General features: G+C 44.6%; 1 protein-coding gene across 5 annotated transcripts in view; it reads left to right on the forward strand.

The window, feature by feature from the left end:
• Positions 1–24,545, forward strand: part of ZEB2 (zinc finger E-box binding homeobox 2) — a 111,749-nt gene that overhangs the window by 30,508 nt on the left and 56,696 nt on the right. Inside the window, exon 3 of one of the 5 annotated variants that reach the window (XM_068687040.1) lies at positions 10,017–10,135. The exons of the other annotated variants lie outside the window; for them this stretch is intronic. The gene's annotated coding sequence lies outside the window, so the exon portion shown is untranslated. The remainder of the gene's footprint in view (positions 1–10,016; positions 10,136–24,545) is intronic. 5 annotated transcript variants of the gene reach the window in all.

Consider the following 24,545-nt stretch of genomic DNA (forward strand, 5'->3'; position numbering starts at 1 on the left):
CCAAATTGCTTGTTGGGACAGCGATACCTTTTCCACCAGCGCGTAGATATGATATAGCTTTAATTTGTATTCATCTTGCCCACTGGGGCTAGAAGATGGAGGCACTATTATGAAACCTTTTTTGAATTTGCTTTATTCACTGTTTACTATGCTGGGCTGACATGATATGATTTGTGCATTGCGGGGTCACAACAAGCTACTTGCAGGACAATTTGCTGAATCAAGAGGGTGATTGTGTCTGGTGCCAGTCAGTCGCAATTAGGGCCAGGATCAGGGAGGCCCAGAGCTTGTGTATCGTCTTGGGCAAACCTCATAGAAATCAGCTCACCTGAAACTAATTGTCACAACAGAGACCTTATGCAAATGAGCCCTAGGGTTAGCGTGGGAAAAGAAAAACTGTCGCAAAGATAGGTGACCTGCTGAGCAGGGGGTCTGTTGCTGGGGAAATCTTTGTTCAATGAGTTAAAAAAATGTTCTCATTGTTCAAAATCCAAGAAAACGTAGCAGATACTCTCACTAAGAAAGCGTGGCGAGCACACTCATCTGAAAGTCCAATAAAGTGGCAGCCAGCTTTCGAGCCTGCAATAAATTGGAAGTCTTTATTCTTTATAAGGGCTGCAGCAGGAAAATGATTTTCCTTTGCAAAGGGGCCTTTAAAGTTGAGCTGCCCGCAGTCAGCCAGCGCTTAAAACTTAAGCTGCCTGTCAAAGCCCCCGCCTGCCCAACCTGGCGGATCCCAGCAGATTTCCCAACCCGGGGTCGCAGCAGCCGGCCCGCTGGCAAACATCCCTCCTGCTCCTCCCAGAGGTGCTCCCGCAGCGGTGGGATGGACGGACGGATGGACAGACAGATAGATGAGCCTTCTCCTTTAGAAGCCTTTGGGGTTGCTGCTCTCAAGCCCTGTCTGTCTCTGCCCTTGCACCCATTTCGGCCTCGAGTGCTGCAGGCAGAGCAGGGAATTAGGCACTTTTAACCACCCGACCGCTGACGTCTGAGTGCGAAAGCGGCTGCTCCCGACATGCTTCCCCCCTCACTCCTTCCCTCTCCCTTTCTCTCCTCTGCTTCCAGCCCAGGCAGAGCAAAGCATAATTCTCAGCGAGCACATTACACAACATTTGTCTTGTTCACTCCTTCCTCTTTAACAATTTTTATGGGGGTTGCTCAACACGTTCTAAAATAGAAATGGAGACGATATAATAAAGTGCTGAACTGATGATACACATGGCAGTTTATGCTGTCAATGGCAAATTCAGAAGAAAGGGATGCAACACGCTCCAAGTGAAGAAATGTAAGCCCGTGTCCTGCAAGCACGCAGAGTTAGAGGCAGCCAGGGTGTTTCTGCATGTAAGGCTTTTCCAAAGAGGCTGACGGCGTCAGAGGGGAGATTAATTGCATGAAGAGATACCAGACAAATTTCAGAGCCATGAGCTGCCCTGTGCTATCATCGGAGGCAAAAGAATAGTTATTTTGTTTGGCTAATAATTAGATCTCTGCTTTCGATGTGGCTGCTTTAAAGGGGCGAGATGTGGATGGTATCAGATCAGCAAGTCCTGAAATTAACTTCCTACTCACCAAACATCATGAAATAAGGATGGCTTAAAAGTAATGCAGATTAATCACCAACTTTTTTTGATCTCTTTTGTCCCTTTACCACTGTCTGAAATAATTTCCACAAATAGGAGACGTTTCACAGTGGGTATGAAGTGCTCAGCTTTCACTCATCAAACTTTAATCGGAACTGCATTTTAGTTTTTGAATAAAGAACACTTAAAAAATTTAGATGCAAATTATTTTGCATTATTCATGCTCTAAGTGTCCTTGTAGATTTAAACACTTCTGAGGCCACCTTGATTCAAGTAATTACCTAGGCCCTCACTGCTCCATCATGAATAAGGTATTTTGTACAAGTAAAGTATGCACCCGATGAGCTTTTAAAGTGGCTTTACACTGAACTTGTGTATTGCTTCTCGTGCATGAGTGATTCGAACACGCGTCGCAATCTGTCTCAGGTGGGAAATCCTGGCAGAGCATCCATGAGTGACGGAACGAAGCCTGCGAGCCTCGGCGCACACTATTTCTTTGTCTTCGCCTAAGACTCTCAAAGTGATTCTCTCGCTCGAGTCTTGTGCCTCGTCTGAAAAGTCTGAGGAAGCAATAGCCGCTCGCGGGAGAGAAATGACAGTCATTTCTCACTTAACTCTTTGTTCCCCGCCCCGCTGCCCATTCTCCGGCTGCCTGCGCTCAGGCACTTAAGGCGTTCACATAAGATAATATAAGTCTCTCTACTTTTATGTAGCATTGTACATCTGCCTCCCCATCTGTCTGCTGAGCCTCCCTCACACGCCCGCGCGAGGTACCACCTGAGCGGTATTTTTCACACAATAGGACTAGCTCGGCGCTCAGCGCCGCAGCCAAAGGCTGCTCGCAGCAGGAGCCGCTGCTGGAGGGGAGGCTCGATGTATATCTGCACGTATATCCTCAGCTCAACGAGCTCGCAAGAGTTAAATTTAATTGGCTGAATCTCGTAGTTGGCGTTTGTTGCAAAGTGCCCGTGTTTTTTTTCTTTTCCAGCTACATCGCTTTGAAGAATTATAGGAATTTTATGATGTGCTATTGGAGTTCCACTGGCAGAGATTACAGTAAAGGGGTTAAAGTTGGTTTATGTTAAAAAAAATTATGCAGAAACCAATAAAAATAAACACACTCCAGTAGACTAAACTTGCTGGGCTTTTAGTTTTAGCTTAACAATAGAAGTTTAGATGAAATCCAACATTGCAGCTTTTAGAAAATTAGTTGACACTCACAGTTGATCATCTTTACTACACAGCGGTATAATTAATATTTAAACATTCTAATAATGCAGCTTGCTTTGCATGCACTTTTCAGCCCCACTACAGTATATTTTATCAGGAATAGTGCTAGCATTTTCTTAGGTAATGTCATTTTTTAAAGTTATATTTAAAATAGGATATTGGCTGCTCGCTCACTGCAAGAGAAATATCAATAGGCCAATAGGCAGGTTCTGTGCGTCAGTTTATGATTAAAGCGTGTCTTTACTGAAGACAATAGAAAATATATAAGGGGCTACTCCTTTGCCATCATCATAAAATAAATATACCCAGAGACGATGGGTTTAGAAAACTGTCTCTAGTTGTTCATTTTTCTTCATGCTATCTGTAATAAGGGGAACTTTTAATATCTACATGCGGCACAAAATCAGGCAGTGACCCACGGATCTGTGAAATACTGCACCTCTGACACCCACTCATTTAGAGCCCGAGAGCACTTAATAAAGAAGTCATGCAAGTAAAAAAATAAAATAAAATAAAAAAGGAAAAAAAAAAAAAAAGGAAAACAACAAAGCCTGAAGTTTTCACATGAGTGTTGTTGGGGTTAAGGCTTCTGTCTGCCTGGCAATTTAGTAAAATGGCGAGAAGTCATCAAAATGGAAAAGGGCTGCGCCGGTTTATTTACTTGTGAGAGCCTTTTTCCTCTGCCAGGGCTGGCGGTGGGAAGGCAAAGTTGTTTCAGGTGCTTTGCTCATCAGCTTAATCCCCCTGCTTAGCGCAAGGTGCCCTTTATTCCTGGTCATGTAACTTCCAGCGGGACGGGGTGTCCTTCCCTGAGCGGCTCTGGCCTCGCTTCCAGGGTCCTGCCGCCAGCCAGAGGGGAGGCACTGGTGTCGTGACCGTCAGCCACCGCTGTCCTGTGGCTTTCCTTCAGGCAGATCCTGGGGAACAGAAAGCATTCCTCGAAAAAGAAAAAAAAAAAAAAGCAACCAACACCAATGACAAGACATGCGCAGGCACATCTGAAACACCCATCTTGGCTGCCCCGTGGTGCAAAGAGCATCTCCTGAGCCTCCTGGCTTGAGAAAATGCCCACATCCCGCGGCTTCTGGCCCTGGAGGTGTTTGTGGTGTGCCCACAGAGGTGTTTCACTGCCAGGATATCAGGTCTAGGGGCACGGCGGCCAGGGTGGCCATCCCGCTGTGCAGTGGGTCGCGAGGTGCCTCAAGTGGAGCTGAGAATCTGGCCCTGGGCTTTGTCACGTTTCGTTGCGAGTTTGAAAGCGGGCCCATTTCTATTAATACTGTTAATAAAACGCATATGTTTTGTCAGGCAAAACCGCCCTTTCATTAAAATGGAGCATAATTTCATGTTTTTTTTTATGTTTGTGCAAAAATAGCCATTTCCCCAACATGTCACCAAAAGCAGAGTCGGGGAGTGTGTGTGCGTGTGTGCAAGGTTTCACCAAGCCACAAATATCTTCATGCCAAATACCGCCAAGCAAAAGCGCTCAGCGTCTCACTGCTCCAAGCCAGTCCCCGGGCCTCATCCTAATTGCCTGGGAGGCAATGGGAGTTTTTAATTTACTCAAAAAGTAGCAGAAAAAAGGGCTTTTAAAATTTTGTACGCGTAACAACCGCAGGGCTGACGCCGTAAGACCTATAGCATGTGTGAAAACAGGCTGGGTGCTGTCGTGAGCTTTCTCCAAGCTGTGCCATACATTGCCGTGCATCATGCGCGCCTGCGGAGAATTTGGGGATGTGGTTTTAAGGGCCGGCATCGCGGGGCACGGAACAAAGTGGCATTGTAGCGGCACAGGCGCGTGGGAGCTGCCGTGCCACATGCCCGCCGTCCCTTCGCAGGGCAGGGGTGGGAGTGGGAGTTTTAAGGAAACAGATAAACAGCAAGTAGAAAGTGCCTAACAGCTGCTTTAAAAAACCCGGCCACGGCTCCCAGCCTCGCTGTATCGCCACCGACACATGTAGCGAATTACGTGCTAGAGCTGCTCCGGCTCTTGCGTTTCAAGCGAGGGAAAGTAACGCCGGGAGATGCTGCGATGGAAACGCCTGTGCTTGAGATGGGAGCAAGCTGCCTGTGGTAGTTTGGCTTGCTTCTGCTTTATCGGGTTTTGTTCAGTACGACAGTTACACACACCTTGGCTGCACACAGCTAAAAGAGTGTGATCTATTTTAAACCTGCTGCTGAGGTGGTAAAGAAGAGATAAGTTGAAACCTAGCTGCTATCTCACTTGTGCGTGTGACAGATATGTCCAGAAATGGATAAAATTAAAAGCATTTTTCATATGCTAATAGCAACCTGGATGAGGAAACAAATTTAGGGAACAGAGTGGCAAAGTCAAGAGGTTTCTATCACAAGTATATTTCTTCCATTACCTAAATTATAGGATTCCTTTCTCAAAACTGATATACATATTTTCACTGTGTCTAAAAGAAAATTCTATAGTTCAGTTTGATTTCAGCATCAACCTTATGGCAGCCATGTGGGAGTGAGATTATGGGACATGTGGAACAAAAGTCTTCCAGCCAGAGGAGGCCTTCTGAGCATAATGATTCTTATTTAAATTAGTCTATGTTTTATTACTCAGTTGGGGAGGGGAGAAGGAAACCAAGGAAAAGAATATTTCTTTAAAACCCCAGTCACCTGAATTGTAGTTGAAGAGAAATTAGGTAGTTTGCAGCCTGCAGAATGGACAAACATTTTCATATCATAATAATTGTTTCAAGCAATCCTCACTTTTTTTTTTTTAATTTTACATTTAAATTTGTTTTTCTTGTTGGCATGCCTGCCGATTCATTTGTAAATGTGCTTTAAATTCCTTTGTATATTACAATGAATGCCACCTCTTTAAACGCTCTTAGTAATTTAGCGAACTTCTTTGCCAGTGGGTGAAAGTACAGTATTGTACACGCATAAGAAAAGGTACATTCATTATGCTTCACGTATGAAAAGGTATATTAGGAACGGTTTTGCTTAAAGTGGAGGGGTGAATGGAGGAGTCCCTGATCCATCACAGGGCTTTTGCATGTGTGAGAGCGTGTCTCTGGGAGCGCCACGTCCAGAAAGGCCGGTCAGGAACCCACCGGCAAATGCTTGCCTGTGAAACCTGAGAAGATTTCTAACAAGTAGGTAATCGTTTCAGGCCTACGCGAGGGGAGTGGGAACTGAAAGCTCACGCCGGGGCAGGGCAGCTGTTGTAGGGAGAAAGAGAGGGTTTGGGGGTCTGGTTCTTGCACCTTCTGCTGTGGCTGTCACAAGGCGACGTGCCGCGTGAGAAGGATCCTGCGAAGAGCAGGTTTGAGACCGTCCCATGACCTCAAAGCCTGTTTTGGTGTCAGGGCTGACCCTCGCAGCTGGCCACGCAACACATTTGTGGTGAGGAATAGGCAGAGGAGAGAAAATGGGGTGTCCTGAAGAGCCTGGTGCTGTGCTGCTCCTCTGCCCAGCTCCTGCCCCTCAGCGGCTGTGGGCAGGCCCGGCTCACGGCATTTTTTGTGGTGCAGTGCATACGGCATGGGCCAGGCCCAAAGGCAAATGCTGGCCAGGTGAAGGCCGCCCAGGGCAGTGTGGGTCATCAGGACCACTCGCTTCAGGTCTCAAGCCACCAGCTGGGATTTTCTGTGAGGAACAGCCCCAATATTAGGGAGAGGGCTGGCCAGAGTATGGCCAATAATCACAAGAGCTGCGAGGGTTTCAATGAGACATTCTTCTCCAAACCAGAGGTCACTCGTTTTGCACTTATTCCTTTATGTGGTTTCTGAAAGTTTAATTTTAAGGAGAGGATGTGGGTACGGTCTGTTTGTTTTCTTTCTTTCTCTTTCTCTTTCCCTTCTTTTCTTTCCGAGCTCTTTACTTCGAATTAATTTCATGGAAGCGCGTGCGAATGCTTTCCAGTGGCATGCCAGCTGTCACTTTTCGATCGGGGGAACTCAGGCTTTATTTTCGAGATGCAATTTTAAGCTTGATTCATTGTAATAAGTGTCACTGTAAGGCCGGCGAAGGAGAGTTAGCTTTCATTAACATTCTTCAATTCTGGAGCCCATCAGGAGGTAGATAAGGTACCACCGGGTCCGTCCACCTCCCCGACCACAGGAGGACAATGCCAGGAATGTTTGCAATGCGTTTCTATTTTTGTCACACCTATGTGTGGCCATCCATCTGGTCTTAATCAATCAGTCTCATCCCCGAGCTTTGCTGTTCTCCCAGCTGAAATAATACACTTCTCCATCAGAGCTCTGCCTCAAGGAGGGTCACTGCTCACCATTCCCCAGACAAGGCATATTAACAAGGCTTACATATTTGTAAACATAGGTAAACCCAGGAGGGGTGATTGGGAAGGAACATTTTGAAATATGAATATTTTATGAATAAACCACTGTGTTGTTTACTTAGCGATATTACACAGGAAAACTTGATGAAGTACTAGAGGTAAATTTGTTTTAGCAAAAAAAAAAAAAGTAAGAAAAAAAAAACAACCTACCACCACCAACAGAAATCCTCGGGAGCACAGAGACAAAGATAAATGATGAAAGAGAGAGTGATCCACCACCCTATTTAAGCAGAGGTAGCATGTATAAAATATCTTTCTGAAAGAGCAGAGAAGTGGGTGGTGAATACTGTAAAATGTGCCATTTATTTATTTAGATTGCACATCAGGAGATAAAACAAATGAAAACTCTGACTTGTTAATAATTTACATTTAAGTGGAAAATTCTTACACGCTGTTAAGATACCTCCAAGACCTGACACCGCAAATGCAAATAATTTACATTCTTTGTGCGCACACAACTTAGCTCGTCTGGAGAAAAAAAAAAAAAATTCAAATATGTGTTCAGGGGGCGATGAAAACCAGGATACATTTACACTCTCATAATTACATTTATTAATTTCGGATGCCTCTTTTGAAGCATTCACAGAGCTGACCTTCCCATTCATCAGGTGTTCCTTGCTGAGAATCTGCTGGGCATACCTCACAACCTAGGAGGTAGGAGATGCAAAAAAAAAAAAAAAAAAAAAAAAAAAAAGAGAGAGATTTCTTTTCAATAAGCAGCACTATTACTTTTCCCCTAACAGCTTATGCAAAAAGTTTTGTGGGGGAGAAAAAAGCCCAAGCAAAAAAGAGGAGTGTGCATAACAATAACTACCTCTGTCCCTTCTGTTTTTGTTCTTTTCATGTCAGGGCACTTTTTAGCCGTGCTGCCCGGGTAACTGCTCTGGAAGGTTGGAATATCTCTTGTTGAAGGAGGTTTGTGATTGAGGGCCCTCTGACACAACCTTTTGTTGCTCTGAGGTGTTTGATCCTCTTTCCCTTTCTTCTAAAACCAATCCCATCCCTTTAAAAAATGGATAACCAGCACTTCTTTTACTTATTGTCAGCTTTTGGAAAGTTGCTGTGGGGGGTGGTAGAAGTTTAACTAGTTAACCCCTTGCATGCTGACGCCGGCCAGCCGTCAGGGCTTCTTTTTCGCCCCTTGTCGGACAGGGAATATTTCCATAGCTGCGTCAGGTATGCAAATCCTCTTTTATACCCAGCCATGTGACACGCCAGCGCTGGCCCGCGGACAGTTTGTTCGCCGATCCCTCTTGTGCCTCGCTCCGTGTGGACCCATCGGAGGGAAAACATGCAGGGGCAGGAGCTGGGAGCCAGCCCCCGAATCAGGACGGCTGCTATTCAAGTGCGCTGAAATTTCAAAATGACTCAGAGTTTTGTAGTTGCAGATTTTCTTCTCCTTCCCTGAACTGAAACTTGTGCGAGTCACTGCCGGCGCTGGCTGCTGCGATGCGCTCGGTTTTCGTGCTCTTTGAGAGCAGCGCCGAGCAGCAAGAATTCACAGAGAGTCACTCTTCAAAAGTGTGCGGCCAAATCTGAAAGTAACAAAGGAAGAGCACCTCAAAATGCGATGTGTAATAAGTGCGCTCACTCAGAGCCCTGTGATTAAAAGTGGGACTGTTTTTTTTTTTTTTTTTTCAAAGGGAAGGGACACAACCCGGGCTATGGGGAAGAAAAGCAGCTTAAATGGATTATTTAACAAAAAGCAACTTATAGCTCCTAGATAGTGACCTACATTCTGCACACAATGATGATGTTTTACGGTGGTGATAGGGTTAATAACCTAACATCATTCATGTAGTGTTTTTTGAAAATTGAATTTTACTGCTACAAAGTAAATGTAACAGCCCTCTGGAGACAATATTACAGGCACTTTATTGTTTGCTAAGCTGATGTCATCTTTCTACGGACTGACTTTAAAACAAAGGCAGAACATTTATTACAAATATCACTGTGTGAAAGGAAATCTACTGAAATATTGTTTAGAAGGTGGACTGATAAAAATGTATTAATACTTGGCTTTGATTATCTGCAAAGTTATGCCTGTGGAATGCTTTCTCGCGTGATCTCTGCTCAACATAAATGTTCGTCTTGGATATCGCACGTACTTTTTTTTAACGTAATCCATCGCTGAGCATGTGTTACTTTTAAAATGTGTTTTATAATATACTCTACAGCTCATTTATAACTCTTCACAGTTTCTTTGTAAGAATGTAAATGAGGTTTTGATCAAAACCTAAAATATTTCCCTTCAAAGCATTTTCATGTAAACAGGGCCACGTCTTCCCCACTGAAACTGGTGCAAGCACTCCCGTGAGTGGAGTCACCAGGACTTGGCCCCCTTCTAGGGACACAGCTTGGCTCTGCCCTGCCTCGTGCTGCGAGTGGTCCCAGAGAAGGCACTGGGAAGGTACTGGCCATTAAGGCCAGTATTTGCTAACCCGGGTCCCCAGTCAGATGCCTACATCAAAATCTGGTTCAGCAAAGATGCTGGAGCCTGAAGATTCATGGCCTACCAGCTACGTGGGTTAAGCTTTGCGGCGTTCAGTCCTTTGAGAGCCTTGCTGTGTCCTTTCGTACCGAGTCTTAATGAAATCACCGGGTTTGAAAAGTCTAAGCTGGTTGTATATGACCCTGAGTTTTATGAGTTTTATCACTCCCATGCAGTCTTTCTAAGTACCTTTCAAGTGAACAAAATGCATTTGTCCCTTTTTAGAAGAGTAAATGATTCATTTGCAAATAATTTAATATCCATTAAAGTTTAAATTTCCTTTGTTTCCTCACTTGCAGAGTAAATCAATGAGCATTTCAAAGTAATAAGTACGATGAGGGAGAATACATTTTCATGTATCACAGTATCGCTGTTGTGGCTTTTGCAGGTGAAGCATACAAAGATGTGAACAGCTTTATGAGGACGGGTGTCTAAGCAACTGATTATCTCATCTGTGTTGAAGGAAGACTGCAAGAGAAGTGTAGGAAAGAGAGACAAATTTAGAAAGTGAGTAGTGGAGTTAGCAGTAAAACCAGTAACTCGGTAGGAGTCTGTGTTATTAGTATCACTTCTGAGGTTTCCATGCATGTAATGCACTTTGCAAAGGTGGACATCTACCTACACTGCCTAGCAGCAGCTTATATTCATACCTTCCTGCTAAATGTCAAACGCTGACAGGTTGTGGCAGTTTATATCAGCAGGATTGAAACTGGCAATTGGACTATAACAGTTTACTTTTAATATCCTCAGAGCAAAGTTTTCAGATTGCCAACAATTATCAAAGGGTGCCTTGCCTGTTCCATTAATGCTAATATTCTCAGATGTTTGAATATGATTTTGCATGTCAAGCCAATCTATCTGGCATGCTGCTGGACATCCTTTGACTGGTGCTGTGTGGCATTTTTTGCTTAATCTTTGGTGTTGCTCAGATAAATTTAGTCCTGCCATAAGCAATACTCGTTCTGACACCGACAGGATCTGCACATAGGTAGCTGACAGCAGGCTCTACTGGAAAGTTAGAAAAGAGTTCAAACTATTTTAAAATGCAATCAAGAACAGACTACTAACCTTTGGCTTAACTGAGGGTTGTCTGAACATGGCTGAACACAAATGCCCTTGTGTTCCTCTACAAAATACTTTTTAGAGCCTTTGAGGCATCTTCACAAACACTGAACAGCCTCATGCTGACGTGCTGGCAAGGTAGAGCCTGTGGGTCTGACCCAAATCCTGCAGAAGTCACCCCAATGCCTTCCAGGTTAGGTGTCCCACGTGTCCTCTTCAGCCGAGCTTTAAGCTCCAAAACTCAAAGGACATAAAAGATGAGAAGGTCTCTGTGTGGGCACCGAGACTGCGGCTTTCTCCAAAGGATTTCCTTGTCTGTGAGAGATACAGAGGGAGGGAGGCACGGAGGGTTCCTGGCTCGTATCGTTGGGTGCTTCCCGAAGAAAATCAATTGACTTGTGGCCACTGATGGCAGCTCTGAGTTTGACTCACATTGGCCACTATTCCCAAGGTCTGTGAGAAGGCTATATATAACTACAATGTATAATGGTTGCTGTTAAATGCATCAGCTTTGCAAATGGATGCACTAGACATCTCCTTTCTGTCTCATGTACTACAATTGTTCCAATTGTTTGAAGTCGAGTGCTTTCTGCCACTTAGAAAGAAGTCTCTGTAATGTCTCCCACAGTAGATAAGGCCAGTTGTAATGAAAATAGAGGTGATTCTCTATTGAACCTCCGGACACAGGCAGGAGGCTGTAGTTGTCCAGCTGCTCGGCTGGGGCATTGCAGTGCTGATGCCCCTCTGCAGGGCTCTGAGAAGCGGCCAGGAGCTTGCAGGCCCGGAGAAGAGCACCAAAACCATGCCAGCAAGTGTGCACACAGAAAGGAAAAATGGGTACCTTCGTTGCAGAGGAAATGTTGAAACAGCATGCCAAGTTATACAATCAGCATTTCTTCATTATTTCAGTTGTACTACAATTCAGAAAAGGTTTGGCCTTTAAAAAAAAAAATCCAGCAGCAACAATGGGTATAATCACACATTTGAACGTAAGAATTAGTTTTATGCAGCGCACTAGAAAAACCAAAATCTTGAGGAACACTTTCAAAATAACCAGAGAAAAATAAACCATTCCTTATGTCAGTCTTGTTAGAGAGGGATTAAGAAACTGGCAATTATTTTGGCGACCTTAATTGTTGCTCTGCAGGAAAATATGTAATTAGAGCACGTTCGCAGGCCTGCACACCTGCAGCACATCCTACAGTATAATGTCAGCTTTCAGTGCTTGCTGGTGCCAGGTTCTATCACAACCAGGCACAGTGATGCTCTGAGAACATTTCGGACTCGTGTAATGTAGCTTCTGTGTATGAAAGAAGCAGGCATTTACACTGCCATACAATGGAGGGCATTACTGCAACACTGGTTTCATTATTTTCTGACGCCTACCTTCAGCACTGCTCTGGTTTACTCAGTTTGAGGTTTTATTGTTACGGTATAATAGTCCTGTACATTTCTGAAATTCCCTTATTATTCAGCTTATTAATACAGTACTGGCTTGATTATCAGGCCGCAGTTGTGAAGGGGAAGATTCAGCGTGCTAGCAAAGTCAGAAGCTGGGTAAATTCCTGGTATAATGGGAACAATTGTTTGACGCGCTTCAGCTAGGCTCTCTGTGTGCATATAGGCGCCGATGCCAACGTACATATGTGCGGGCACGGTGTGCGTGGCGGCGGCCGTGCCTAAAAAGAGAGTGAGAAATGTTGGAAGCGATCGCTGATTTTGTGACAGAACGGGGAAAATTCCTTCCACGATGCCCCTTGCCTTCCTCTTTTCCCCGCACGGCTCCTCTGAAAAACTCCCGAGCTCGGGAAAGCGAGTTAAAATAAAGGAGCGGTGGAGGGAATAACTGTCTCGCAGCTAAATTCAGTAATCTGGCACGCTGATAGTTAACAGACTTCTCCCCCTAAGGGAGATACACTGTATTTTGCTATCTGACATGTTGTCATATATAAAGAAATCAATTGGTAATTAAATGATGCACCTTGTGAAGATGACAAAAGGCATTTGGTTGCGAGAAGAGAACTGGGTTGTGAGGGGTTTGTAATGAAGGCCTAATGACTATTCATAAGAGATTTTCAGTCCGTTGATCCACTTGACTGGAAAGTTCTGCCCTGGAGAGTTAGTGCTGTCAGATTCTCTCACCTCAGAAAGCCGCCGCGATCGACGGTGTGGAGTATGAGCGAGAAATTATCTAGTTGTTGCTCCAGGCCTGTCTTAGGTCACATGCAGAAGGCACACATCTGGCTTCCTGTAGGTGCAACCTCGGGACATAAACTTTGACTAATTTTTAAACTATAAATATGTAAGGCTGACACTGAATAAGCTACCTTTTATTCATGTTTTCATAAATTTTCTAGCGCGTTAAAGCCTTGTGCGGAGCTACCATTTTGGACTCCTTGGCTTCTGCTCTTCCCACAACAATGTCGTTTTCCTTTCCTTCGACAAATGACATTTTAAGAAATTTCTGTGGTGCAGATGGTGCCCACGTTGCCTCCCGTCTTCTCGTGTAAGACCGATGGACCAGCCAGGGTTGTTTTGGTAGGGTCACCTACGGAGAGGACCTGATAGAGATGTCAGGAGGCATTACAGGGTCTCAAAGCAGATTTTGCCCCTAGTGGAGCTTTTTCTTGGTATGTATTTCTCCGGTCACTAACACTCCGGGTAACCATACCAGACCATCGAGTGTTTCCTCCTCCGAGGGATTTCCTGATCTTTTCCCTCTGCAGGAGGTCCCCTGGATGGCAACTGCTTGCAGTTGGCACTCCAGGAGGCAGAAACCCACAGACCTTTGAGGAGAAAGTGTCCTACTTAAAGGAAAGGTGCCAAGAGCTGCACCCTAATTGCTGAGACTACAGAAATGAGCACCTTTTACACGTCCGTCTCCAGCATTGCACTCTCTTGAGTGCATAAACCTCTCTCGTACCTTATAAGTAAAACTGAAAAGGAACAAATTGGCTCTAGGAAGCTTCTCTGAGGTACGAGGTGTTGCCCTATGTTGATCAAGTCCAGCACAGCTCTTGGGTGAGAGCCCTGAGCTCTGCACATATTTGCTTTTGAAAAGTGGCCATCCACATTATCTTATCAGGCAGCTCACCTTATCAAAGGTAAACATATTTACCACCTCGTTAAAGGTTCTTTGCACCAGCACTTGAAAGCAGTATTTGTGGACAAAAACCTGTCAAAGTCACTGAGACAGACGGACAGGAGGACGTTATGGCAAACTTTGGAGGCTTCAAATCTGTCAATAGTGAAGCAGCAAAGTAATTCAATACATTATGCATATTTGAGGAGGCCTCATTGGTGTTTCCTTCTTGCGTATTGTGGTTACTGAATTTTGCTGATGTGTTTGCCGGAGCTGACAAGGTAGACCAAATGAATGGACAAATGCCAAAAAAACAATTATGTTTATTAATGTACATTGATTGCTTGTTTAGGATATAAAACAAATTAAAAAATACATTAGTATTTAAACCTTCTTTTTATAGCTGGCCTAATGACTACAAGTAATATAGTGTCTAGTAAAGGACAGTCTACAGTACCTATAACTCCTGCCTTTATTGTCATATTATTTGATCCAAATTTAAAAGGATGTTTCTCTCATCATTTCTTTAAATGACGATCTGTCTTATTTTTAAATATATAGGCCTTAAGCTGACTCATTAAGGCTACAATCAGCTACTCTTGTTTACCCTGAACCCAACACTGGCCTTAGTGGCAAACTTCCCCCAGCCCCGTGATGCCTGCCCACACGAATTTGGCTTGGGTGGAAAGTGTGGTTGTGCCCCATTGCCATAGGGTGGTAACATGCCCCAAAATAGCACCTGCCTGCCCCAAGGAAAGACAGTTGTGCACCAACACGAGGCAAATCAAGCCTTTGCCCATGTTTGCTTTTTTTTTTTTTTGTCCCCATTTCCACCATCCCCTTAGGCTGGCAGCAAGTAGAGGAGGTCTTTCCCCTCTTCACCCCATTCCTATGTACGTACCTAAGACCCACCATGCATCCTCCATCAACGTACAGCATTTAACTGGGGGCTGACTGATACAGGGGAGAGGCGTCTGGGATTACATCCCAGGACTGTTTACAGCACAAGAAGTTGCTAAATAATTTTACAGTATCTCTTTTAAGTCTGAGCAAGAAAGTTATAGCACTTTAAGTTGAGGGCAACATCATTCAGAACGGTCTTAGAAGTACTGCCAAATAGCAAAGTGAAAGCCATAAAGTAAACATGACTTAGCGACACCTGGACCTTTCAGGTTTTATAGCAATTGTTTATAATGTTGGACTGGCCTCTAAAATATGTCTGCAGAAACAGTGCCGGGGCTTTATTTTACCTAACTCGCTCATTCTTTATGTTCCACCCAGGTTCTACCCTTCATTATTTGCGCTCATTTAAGTACTTGTGTTTCCTTCCCTTGCTCTTTTACTTGGCGTTTTATTCACTAGCAGAGGCTGTGACGTAGATTTAGCAGCATGGTTTCCACATTTAACGGGTGTCTTTCAGAATTCCTCAGCATTATCAGTGCGTATGGTTTTGAATGTGGCTAAACTGGCTCCAAAAGACATTTTTGCCATTTTTTAGGGTCTGTTCAGAAAAGAAAAGTAGAGATGATGTTGTCTCAAACAGCAGCTAAGATTTTTTTTTTTTTTTCTTTTTCTTTTTTTTTTTTTCCTTTTTTTAAAGGAATTAATTCCAAATCCACAAAAAGTTCCCATAAAATGTTTTTTTTTTGCTGCTCTGTTGGAAACTATTCTCATACAATGCCCCTATAAACCTACCTCGGTACTACCAGGCCCTATTGGAACTAATGGGGCTTGACAGTTCTTCAGTTAAAAATTATACATGAGGGTCACTTTCCCTTAAATTATCTATTGTATGCCAGCTGTTCACAACTACAATGGTCTTACTTTCTTCCCATTGCCTAAAATGGTTAGCTTCACTGCAAAGCTGTCGCGACTGTTACTGTAGATAGCTTTTAAAGGCACTACTTCATCCCGAGCAACACCTTGATGGCAACACTAATTTCAGATAGATTTTTATCGGGTCCAGGGAATGTTCGGATCGGTCATTTTGCTTGTTTCGTGTCACAGCACTTGAGTTATATCATAATTTCTCATTTGCTGTACAACTTTATTCTATTTTTACGCTTCTGAGTGATGCTGCTTTAAGTGCCCATGAGTGGTACTTCCGGACCAGGAGCACTATCAGAGGCAACCTCAGGCAGATAAAACTCCTTGTCTTTTTGTTGGGGAGGGGAGAAAGGGTCATCGTCAAGTGCTGGTTTTTCTTTTTTTTTTTTTTTTCTTTTTTTCTTTTTTTTTTTTTTTCCTCTTGCCTATTAAAACTGAAGCTACTGCAGCTTTTTTCATCAAGAGAGACCACACTTGGGTCATGGTTATTTCAGAATCAAAGCCTTCATCCTCAAACGCTTCTCGTTACTTGCTAAAGACTGCAGTGGTCATCTTTGGGCAGTAATTAGAAAGCCTGACACTTTTAAAGGATGCCTGTAGAATGAAATATTCCTCAAAGTTTTTTCGGTCCTGATTTGAAAATGAAAAGCAACTAACTTTCCTGGGCTGCTTCGTACTTAAATAAACCTGCCACCCTTATTTCCATAGATTAATGAAAAGTGGAAAATGCATGGCAAAGGTTTATGCTCACACTCTTTTCTGCCTTATCGGGGGCATTCTTTTTAATTATAAGATAAGTGTGATTTAGTAGTCATTTTTGAAACCTGGCAGAGCTGCCTCGTCTGTAGCAGTGTTTGATTTCGGCGTACACACGATGACCCACACTTTCTATACCTCTGAGCAATTAAGCAGCGTAGAGCCCGCGCCTAGCTGCAGTGGAAACCTGGCGCAGCTGCATATTGATGCTTAGCATTAATTCATTTAAAAACCTGGTCACTGATCCACAGGCTGCGGCAGCTGGACAAGATCACATATTGGTTGCAGTTACACGTTTCTCCCGCTCCATTATGTGATCTTTCAGGGGCTGGGTGCATTAATATGCAACTGTTCTGTTTTCTTTCAGCTGGCTGGTAAACTCTTTAACCAGTCGAACAGAGTTTGCAATTGTTGCGGCGCTGAGTGGGTGGATAGGAGCCGGGGCCGCAGCCTTGTCCAGTTGTAGATAGAATAAAATTGACAATGATGCAATGGAGCTGGCATCTGGACAACTCTGTGGGATGAATGGCACTGCTCTCGCGGTCCCTCCGGTGGTTGTATGCCTTGTAATAGCTAGCGTAGGAAGGGTGGTGAAAATTGATATGCACTATTACTACATGTATAAAACTTAACACTGGGGCCATAGCACAGGTGGGGGGTTCCTGTTTATTGATTTTTATTACTTTGTTAGAACATACGGCTAATGCCTTTATACTCCGGGAGCTCTGGGAGTGCTCACCTCAGGTAATAAACCTTTCTGTACTTTGCAGGAGTTCACGATTTACACGGGAGCTGGCGTTGTGCTATGCAAAGCCGTGCCTCTCTCTTCCCTCTCCCTCTTGTACCGAGCAGCTGAAAGGGAAAAGGAGACAACTTACTGCGGTTATTGAGAATTTTGAAAACTGCCCGTTCCTGCTATGGAAATGGTCCTTATTCTAATTACTCATATTTCCAAGAAAATTAGTCACACAAACTTATGTTATGTGTTGTCTCAGAGGTTGAAAGCAAATTAGGTTTCCAATAAGACAGTACATCAAACAAAGTAGCATGTTCTTGATGCAGATGACTTTTTTTTTAGAATTATGGTTGGACACTTTTGGCAGACAGATTGTCTTTTACTCTATCAAAATGACAGTTTCTTTTGTAACTGCTACATTCATAATTAGAAGGAGAGAAGCAATCTGCCCAATTTAATATACTAAAAGAAGTTTAGTGTCTTGTGCTAGTAATTTCATTATTTTAAAATATGAATTAATTGTCTTAAAATAATATTGTTAGAAGTATAACTAGTAGGATTATGGAGCTAATTCTCTTCTTTTTAGAGAAAATCAAAGCTCCTATTAATGCACTTCAGGCTAGATTGGGATTTAAGGTTTCTATCAGGTGTGCGATTCGGGGGAAGAGGCCGGGGGGTGAGCGAATCCTTAATGCGAAATTCCTCCGTACAAAACCCAGCTCTCGGAGGTTTACTGTAAGCTTGCAGAGCTTAACTCGGGGTAATGAATGAGCAGAACTCGATGGCTGAGCGGAGCGGGAACAGAAGAAAAGGCCTTTCACCCCGGGTTCATGCGCTTGCCTCGCGGAGCTGGGTGCCAAGCGGGCTGCCTTTTTGTGCGCGAGAGGAGTTTCACACACAGTCCCCGAGCTTGCTTTGTTCCCGGGGCTGATATAATGGTTATTTTATCGCCAAAAATTGTGCCGCTTTGCAAAATGCAAGGTCTCCAGTCCCGATCCTGTGGTCAGGATTCACGGGCGTAAGATGTAAGTCAGCAAAAAAACAGGCCTCAAAAAAAAATAATAAAAAAAAAAGTTTACACGTTGTTCAGAAACAAAATTAACCTTGAAAGTTTAACTTTCTCCCGCGAAATGCAGTCCTGACCCGGGCCGTACTTTGCACTGCATTAAAAGAGCAGATAACTTTTAATTTCTGTTAAAAACCCACGTGCCCCTCGTCAGCTCAAGGTAGGCCTGGGTAAGCCTGCACTGTCCCCCCGGTGGCCTTGAGACTTTCGTAGCCGCTGTGCAACGAGCTGAGAGTTTCGGGACAGCACCTGGCCCAAGGGGGAGCACACCCGTGGGGACAGATCTGGGTGCATCTAACTGGCACCCATTTGGGCCCGTCCACTAGGGGATGAGGCCATCCTGGCCTCTCGGTAGGGCCACACCAGTGAGGGATTGGGGTGAGAAGGGCCGGGTGTCCCCAGCTGTGAGGAGATGATGGAGCACCCACGCAGCGCTGCGGCCGGGGCTCCCCTGTCAATACCACATTTAGAAAAGGGAAAATACAGAAGGTCGAAAGAAAGGGAAAATACTCGTAGGCCTGAGGTCTGAGGCCTCATTCCACATCCCTTATTTTACCTCTTAACCACGGGCAATGCCTCTGAAACTTAAAAAAAAAAAAAAAAGAAGCGTAAAAAAAAAATGCATTTTTAACAGAGATGTTTTCTCTGCAAGGAGCTTCCTCCTCTTGGTGCTCTTCCCTTCTGCCTGGTATCAGCCAAGTCCCTGCCCTTTGCCATCAGCTCCATAGGAAAACAGCTGCAGAAAGACTTATCCTGACCGGAATAAAATCATTATGACACAGCAAACCCAAACATGACGTGTGGTTTCAACAGCCTCTTATGCCCAGCTCTGCGTTTCCTTTTGGCTGCGAGGATAAGGCTTCTCCACTCGCTGAGGACCAGCCTAATATGAACATTTCGGCTGACCGTGAGCCACAAGCAGATAGGGCGAATTTTGAGCCATTTTAAGCTCCCCACTTGTTCTGAGGCAGACTGCAGAGGTGGTGTTACTCCACATGGCAGCGAGCAGCTTCTCATGGGCACTGCCACACACAGAAACAAAAATCCACGCTAAAAGAGCAGCGGTTCCATCCCCAAACAGAGTGTTTCTGGTACCACCAAGCCTTAATTTTGCCCTCTTTTACATAGATTGAGTGAGACACCTGGTAGGAAAAAAAAAAAAAAAAAAAAAAGAAAAGAAAAAGCTAGAGTATACAGGTTCAGGCTCAGAAGATGGGATTTCCTGAACTCAAGCACTTGACTTTGCCACCTTGAGGGCCAGCATCACGCAGCCGCAGTGCTGGCCCCATATCTGCTCAGCCCTGCATGAAGCTTCTGGTTTTGCCCCCGGCGCCCCAGTGGTGAGCAGGGCAGACCGCTTCTTCTTTCCCTTTCCAGGGGTCTTGCAGAAGAGGAAGAATTGTGGGGTGAAGATGCCAGGGCACGGCCAGGCCAGCTTCCCCTGCTCCCCCTTGCACCTCCTGACACAGCCATGCAAATGCTGCTGCTGGGGCAAGCTGGGCTGTAGGATGCTTGTGTGCGGTTGTTAATTTGGTGTGTGACTGCTGTTCTCCTGAGGAAGCCGAATGCACGGACAGATAGCATGTGTTTAGGGCCTCTATCTAGGAGAAGGCGTGCAGAAGGCATGTCTCCAGCCCCAGGACATCGTCCTGGCCGTGGTTTGAGGGCTCACACTGAACAATGGAGGTCTCAGAGCTCTTTAGAAAGGACAGTCAGATGTTTTTCCTAACAGAAAATGCCCGTGGTTTAGATGTACGGGTCACTGCTAGCTCTCCCGCTAATACTTTCTGCTCAATACATACCAAAGGGGAGAGCAGTCAGAGGCATGCCTATCCCTGGGACAGAGCCAAACGTTCATTTCAGTAATGCTATTTACTGGGAGACATCTTGGTTAACAGAGCTTAATATTTCGTGAAATCGCTCTCGGTTATCTAGTTTTACCAACACACATCGTGTTTGCACTTTTTTTCTCCAATTTTCACATCCCCCCGCACTGGTCATGGGGCATCGCTGAGCTGGAGGCTCGGGTCCTGCATCTCCTTGGCACGTCCCACGGCGGGCACCGAATCCGGCCACCAGGCTACCAGCTCGGAGGGGCAGCTCTCACCTGTCTTTAAAGCCGGTAGGCTTCTGCAAGCATCTCAAGGGTTTCACATCTAGCACCACGTGCAGGAAGCACTGCAGCAGCCCGGGTACTTTTCCGTTTCTCACCGGCGCCGAGCTGCTCCGCGCACTCATCTCTGTACGTGCAGGCGCCGGGGCTGGAGGGGCGGCTTCTCACAGCTCTGTCGGTGACCCCGAGCATCTGCCTAACCCTGAAGCGTACACAAACCTCTTCTGAATCGGGTTAGACGGCAGGGGGATCATTTTTGCTGAGCTCTTCTGGAAAACGTGTTTGTGGTAGCTCTAGGCCAATAATTTTGTTTTCTAAGCGTTCTTACCTTGCTGGTTTATGCACTCCCAGCATCTGCCTGGTCACCTTCTTTCCAGCAAACAATGCTGGATTTCCCCTTGATATTGAATGCATCCGAGGTTGGCTCTTTTATCACTTTTCTTCCCGGTCTTGCAGAATTGCGGAGTCTTCCTCCTTTGTCTGGGGAAAGAGCGGCGCTGAAAGCATTTCCACCTGGATGTTTAAATTATTTAAGTTGCAGGAACCAGACCTTTTCCCTCCTGAGTAGTTGTGGGTTTTAAAGGCTAAAATTGCTTCATCATGCCAAAGTGAAAGTATGCATAAATTATTTAGTTAAACCTGAGAAAATACAGACTTTTCTCAGTGATCTTTCAAGGGCTGCCTACTTAAATTTCAGAAGAATGGGCAGGGGTTTCTCCCTCTCTCTTTCCTCTTTCTTTCTCTCGAAAAATATTTTAAGTACCTATTCAGCCTTTTCTGAGATAAAGCTGGGACCAAAAATCGGAGGGCTGGGCTTCGAGCAAGTGTTTATAATAGAAAGTAAAATGCCAGAGAAATCCTGAGCACCCGTACTTCATCGCGGGCGCCTCATTCCCTCCCCAGGGCAGGTAGCAGCCTGCGGTGCCCGCGGCCGATGCCACGCAGGGCTGGTGGCAGCAAAGCCCTGGCGGCCTCTGGTTATCAGGAAGTTAGGGCTCGGCTGTAAAAACAGAGGGGTGATTTTTTTTTTTAAACGGCTTGCAGCCGACTGCTTTTTCTTTAATTTATGAACTTTGGGCCAGCTTGTGGCATGCTTGGTACTTTGCACACCAGAGGTGGCTTGCTGAAGGCCTCCTGTACCAGAGCCCGGCCCCTTTTCTTTTAAGGTGTAAGCTGCTGGCATTGAAGCTAACGGGCTACAAGGGAGCAGGAGTGGAGCTAAAACCCCTCCGGGATCCCAGAGGACCCACCAGCACGGGACCTGGCTCTGTCAACACGCAGAGTTTACAGGACGGGTCCCCCGTGTAAGGAAATCTGATCTTTCCCCGGCTGATGTCAATATTTCTGTCATTGGCTCTGGGATCTAGATGAGGGTCAGATACAGGTATGTGAAAGCGAGGGGGGAGAAACGAGACGTTTCCCTGCGAAGGCAGTTATTTGTTTTACCGCGTGTTTCATGCTCCCAGGCTCCGTGTGTGGCAGTGCAACGCCTGTGCAAAACGTGAGGAGTTATCCGAGGGGCAGGGCTGCTGCAGGATCAGGTTTGCATTTTTTTGCAAGCAAACTCATTTGGCCTTGCCGAGGTTTAACAAATAGACAGATAGGTAAATAAATAAAGCGAGAGTAAAATAAAACAAAATAATAAGGCAAAATAAACAAAACACGAAACAACGTGAAGTTCAGAAATGCTCCGGGTAGGGAGCAGGGGCTTGCAGCCAGCCCCTCGCCCTGCCCTTGGTGCAGAAAGCGAGACGGGGACACGGGCTGGGAGCTGGAGGGCGGCAGCAGCCGCGTGCAGGAGGATAAAGTGTCAGGGCTCCAAAGGGGTCTATCAGCCGGTGATTCATTACGTGAGAGACACTGACACCGTGCATGGCAGTGACTTCATGTTTATGGGATTGTGGCGTGCCCTGCAATGAATATGTGTTTTCAGAATGAATATAGACACCAAAATCCCTTCCGTTTTTAGTCAATGGAGCCCTTACAATCAATCAGGTAGATGATACCATATGTGCAAAACCAATAGAGATCACAAAAATACATATTTATCCAAGCTGGTCCTTCAAGCTGTTGTGGTAAGTCAGATAAATTTTGCATGTTTTTGAAACTGGAACAGCGACAAGCAGAAATCTGGAAAGGATGTTAGGAACTATTTTCTAATATAAATCCTGCTTAAATGCTAGAAACTCCCCGTAGTTTCTCCTGCAAACTCCAACACACTCGAATCAACAGTTTTGTTTTCTTCTTTTTTTTTTTTTATCTATTTTTTACTTTAAGAGAAAAATCTTTATTTTTTTTCTGGAAAAAGAGGCTTGGGAGAAACAACTTTGTAGTGGTGATGGATGAACTTTGCAGTTCAGCAAGAGAAGGGAGACAGGAGCCTGCACTCATGCAACTGGAAGGGGAGGGGGGGGAATAAATTGTTAAAAATCACAGTGTGAGATGGGGAATCTACTGTAACTGCAAATCTCATTGCTTTGGTTTAGTTTCTGCCACAACCTGCACATTAGCATTTTCTCTCTCTGAATTATTGTGAAGATTTGTATTATATGTAATTACAATACAAAGAGGCTCTGCCAGATAAAGCTATTTGCTGAAGTACTGTTTTCAAAAAACACAGAGTCCTTTCACACTTTAACTTACACCTTTTCATTACCTGCTAATAAAAGTACAGGGGATAGATTTGCCTAAACATGTCTTGCTAAGAACATTAACCCCATGGGTAACTCTGGCCTTTTGAGATACAAGCTTTAAATTTTAATAACAACATCTCCTTAAAAAACTAACTAAATAAATAAATAAAAATAAAAGTCAAGCAAAGATACCAAACTATTTTTGCCCCTTTTTGCCAATGTTGTAAGCGTCCTCGTACCGTAGATAACAGAGTTAAGTATAGAAAATGCATTGTGGCCAGGCTCCCGGATTCACTACTGCCATGTGAATTATAAATCTTACAAACAGGGGTGATACATCATTTTTTATTAAACTTATAACATGACTGCTGCACAAATAGTGTTTACATAGAAGGGTATACATTTAATTTACTCTCTGGGAACATTTCTAAAGAATATAAATTGCATTTTGAAAGCTTCCTTCCGCATAAAGTTCATCAATTTTTTTTTTCTTTCTTTCTTTTTTTTTTTTTTTTTGGGCATTTTAATTGAAGCCTCCAAACTGTGTGTCCTTACTCACAGTATCAAAGAGCAAATATCTGTTGTGTGGTTATAAAATCAACTCTAATTTTCCTACCATGAAGTAGCAGATAATCAGCCTGTAAATTTTACCTACATTACTGGGAGGATGTGGAGCTATAAATTCAAAACAGTATGCAGGTTGGTGAAAATTGAGGTCTAGGCAGCAATGCATGTCCATAAACTTTTCTCAGGTTATTGGAATAGAACAAATCAAAAGCTGTTCCTGGTTGTATGATATTCTCTTTTGATAGACCGGGCTGCTTGTTGTTAGCAATCCAAGTGCAGAGGTTAGTCAGAGCAGAATGTAATTTCTAGCAATCTGACAGACCTGCGGATTGAAGCGGCAGGTTTTCCCTTCCGATTTCAGGGAATTGCTTCTTACTGTGACAAATGATTAGCTGTTATCTCTGACTGAATTTGATTTCTACAAGCAGCTGAGTCAGGTAACTTTGCAGCATTTGAGGGGGTTTTACAGGAAATGAAATCAGCTCCCTAGTCACATGCAGACCAAATGAAATCTTCTCGTTGGGGTAAAATTGTGCTTTTGGTTAACTATGGGCAGGTTTACCAAACACACATCTATATGTTGATGACTGGATGATTTTTTTTTTTAGCATCCCAGTCAAAGCTTCGTGTCCCTGGTCTGAGTGCCAGTGGGGATGGAGGGTGCTGAGGGTAAAGTTAAAGCTGTCGGCGCCAGATGTGCACCGCAAACAAAGGTACCCAGGGTGATGTGGCATAAACTACGGTTACTAAATTTGGCTCTGCATTGTTTCCACACAAGGGAGCGAATTGTGATGTTAATCAGATTAGACTCATTAAGGGGAAAAAAAAAAAAGCACCAACCACCCTCGCCCTTGCACAACGCCTTCTGCATCGCTTAACCCCACGCGGGAGACAGAGGTGTTGCTGCTGCAAGCATCCTGTGCCCGCAGGTGAAATCCCCCAGCTTGGCCCCTTGTGTTGTGGAAAACAGTGCTTTTTGGGTGGAAAATACCCGAATTAGGTGAAAAACAGGGGGATGGGGTCAGCAGGAGGCCGGGATGCTTTGGGGAGTGCTCTGGGAGGGCCGGATGCTGCT

Source organism: Anas acuta, chromosome 6 (assembly GCF_963932015.1).
Source record: "Anas acuta chromosome 6, bAnaAcu1.1, whole genome shotgun sequence".
Classification (NCBI taxonomy): Eukaryota; Metazoa; Chordata; class Aves; order Anseriformes; family Anatidae; genus Anas; species Anas acuta.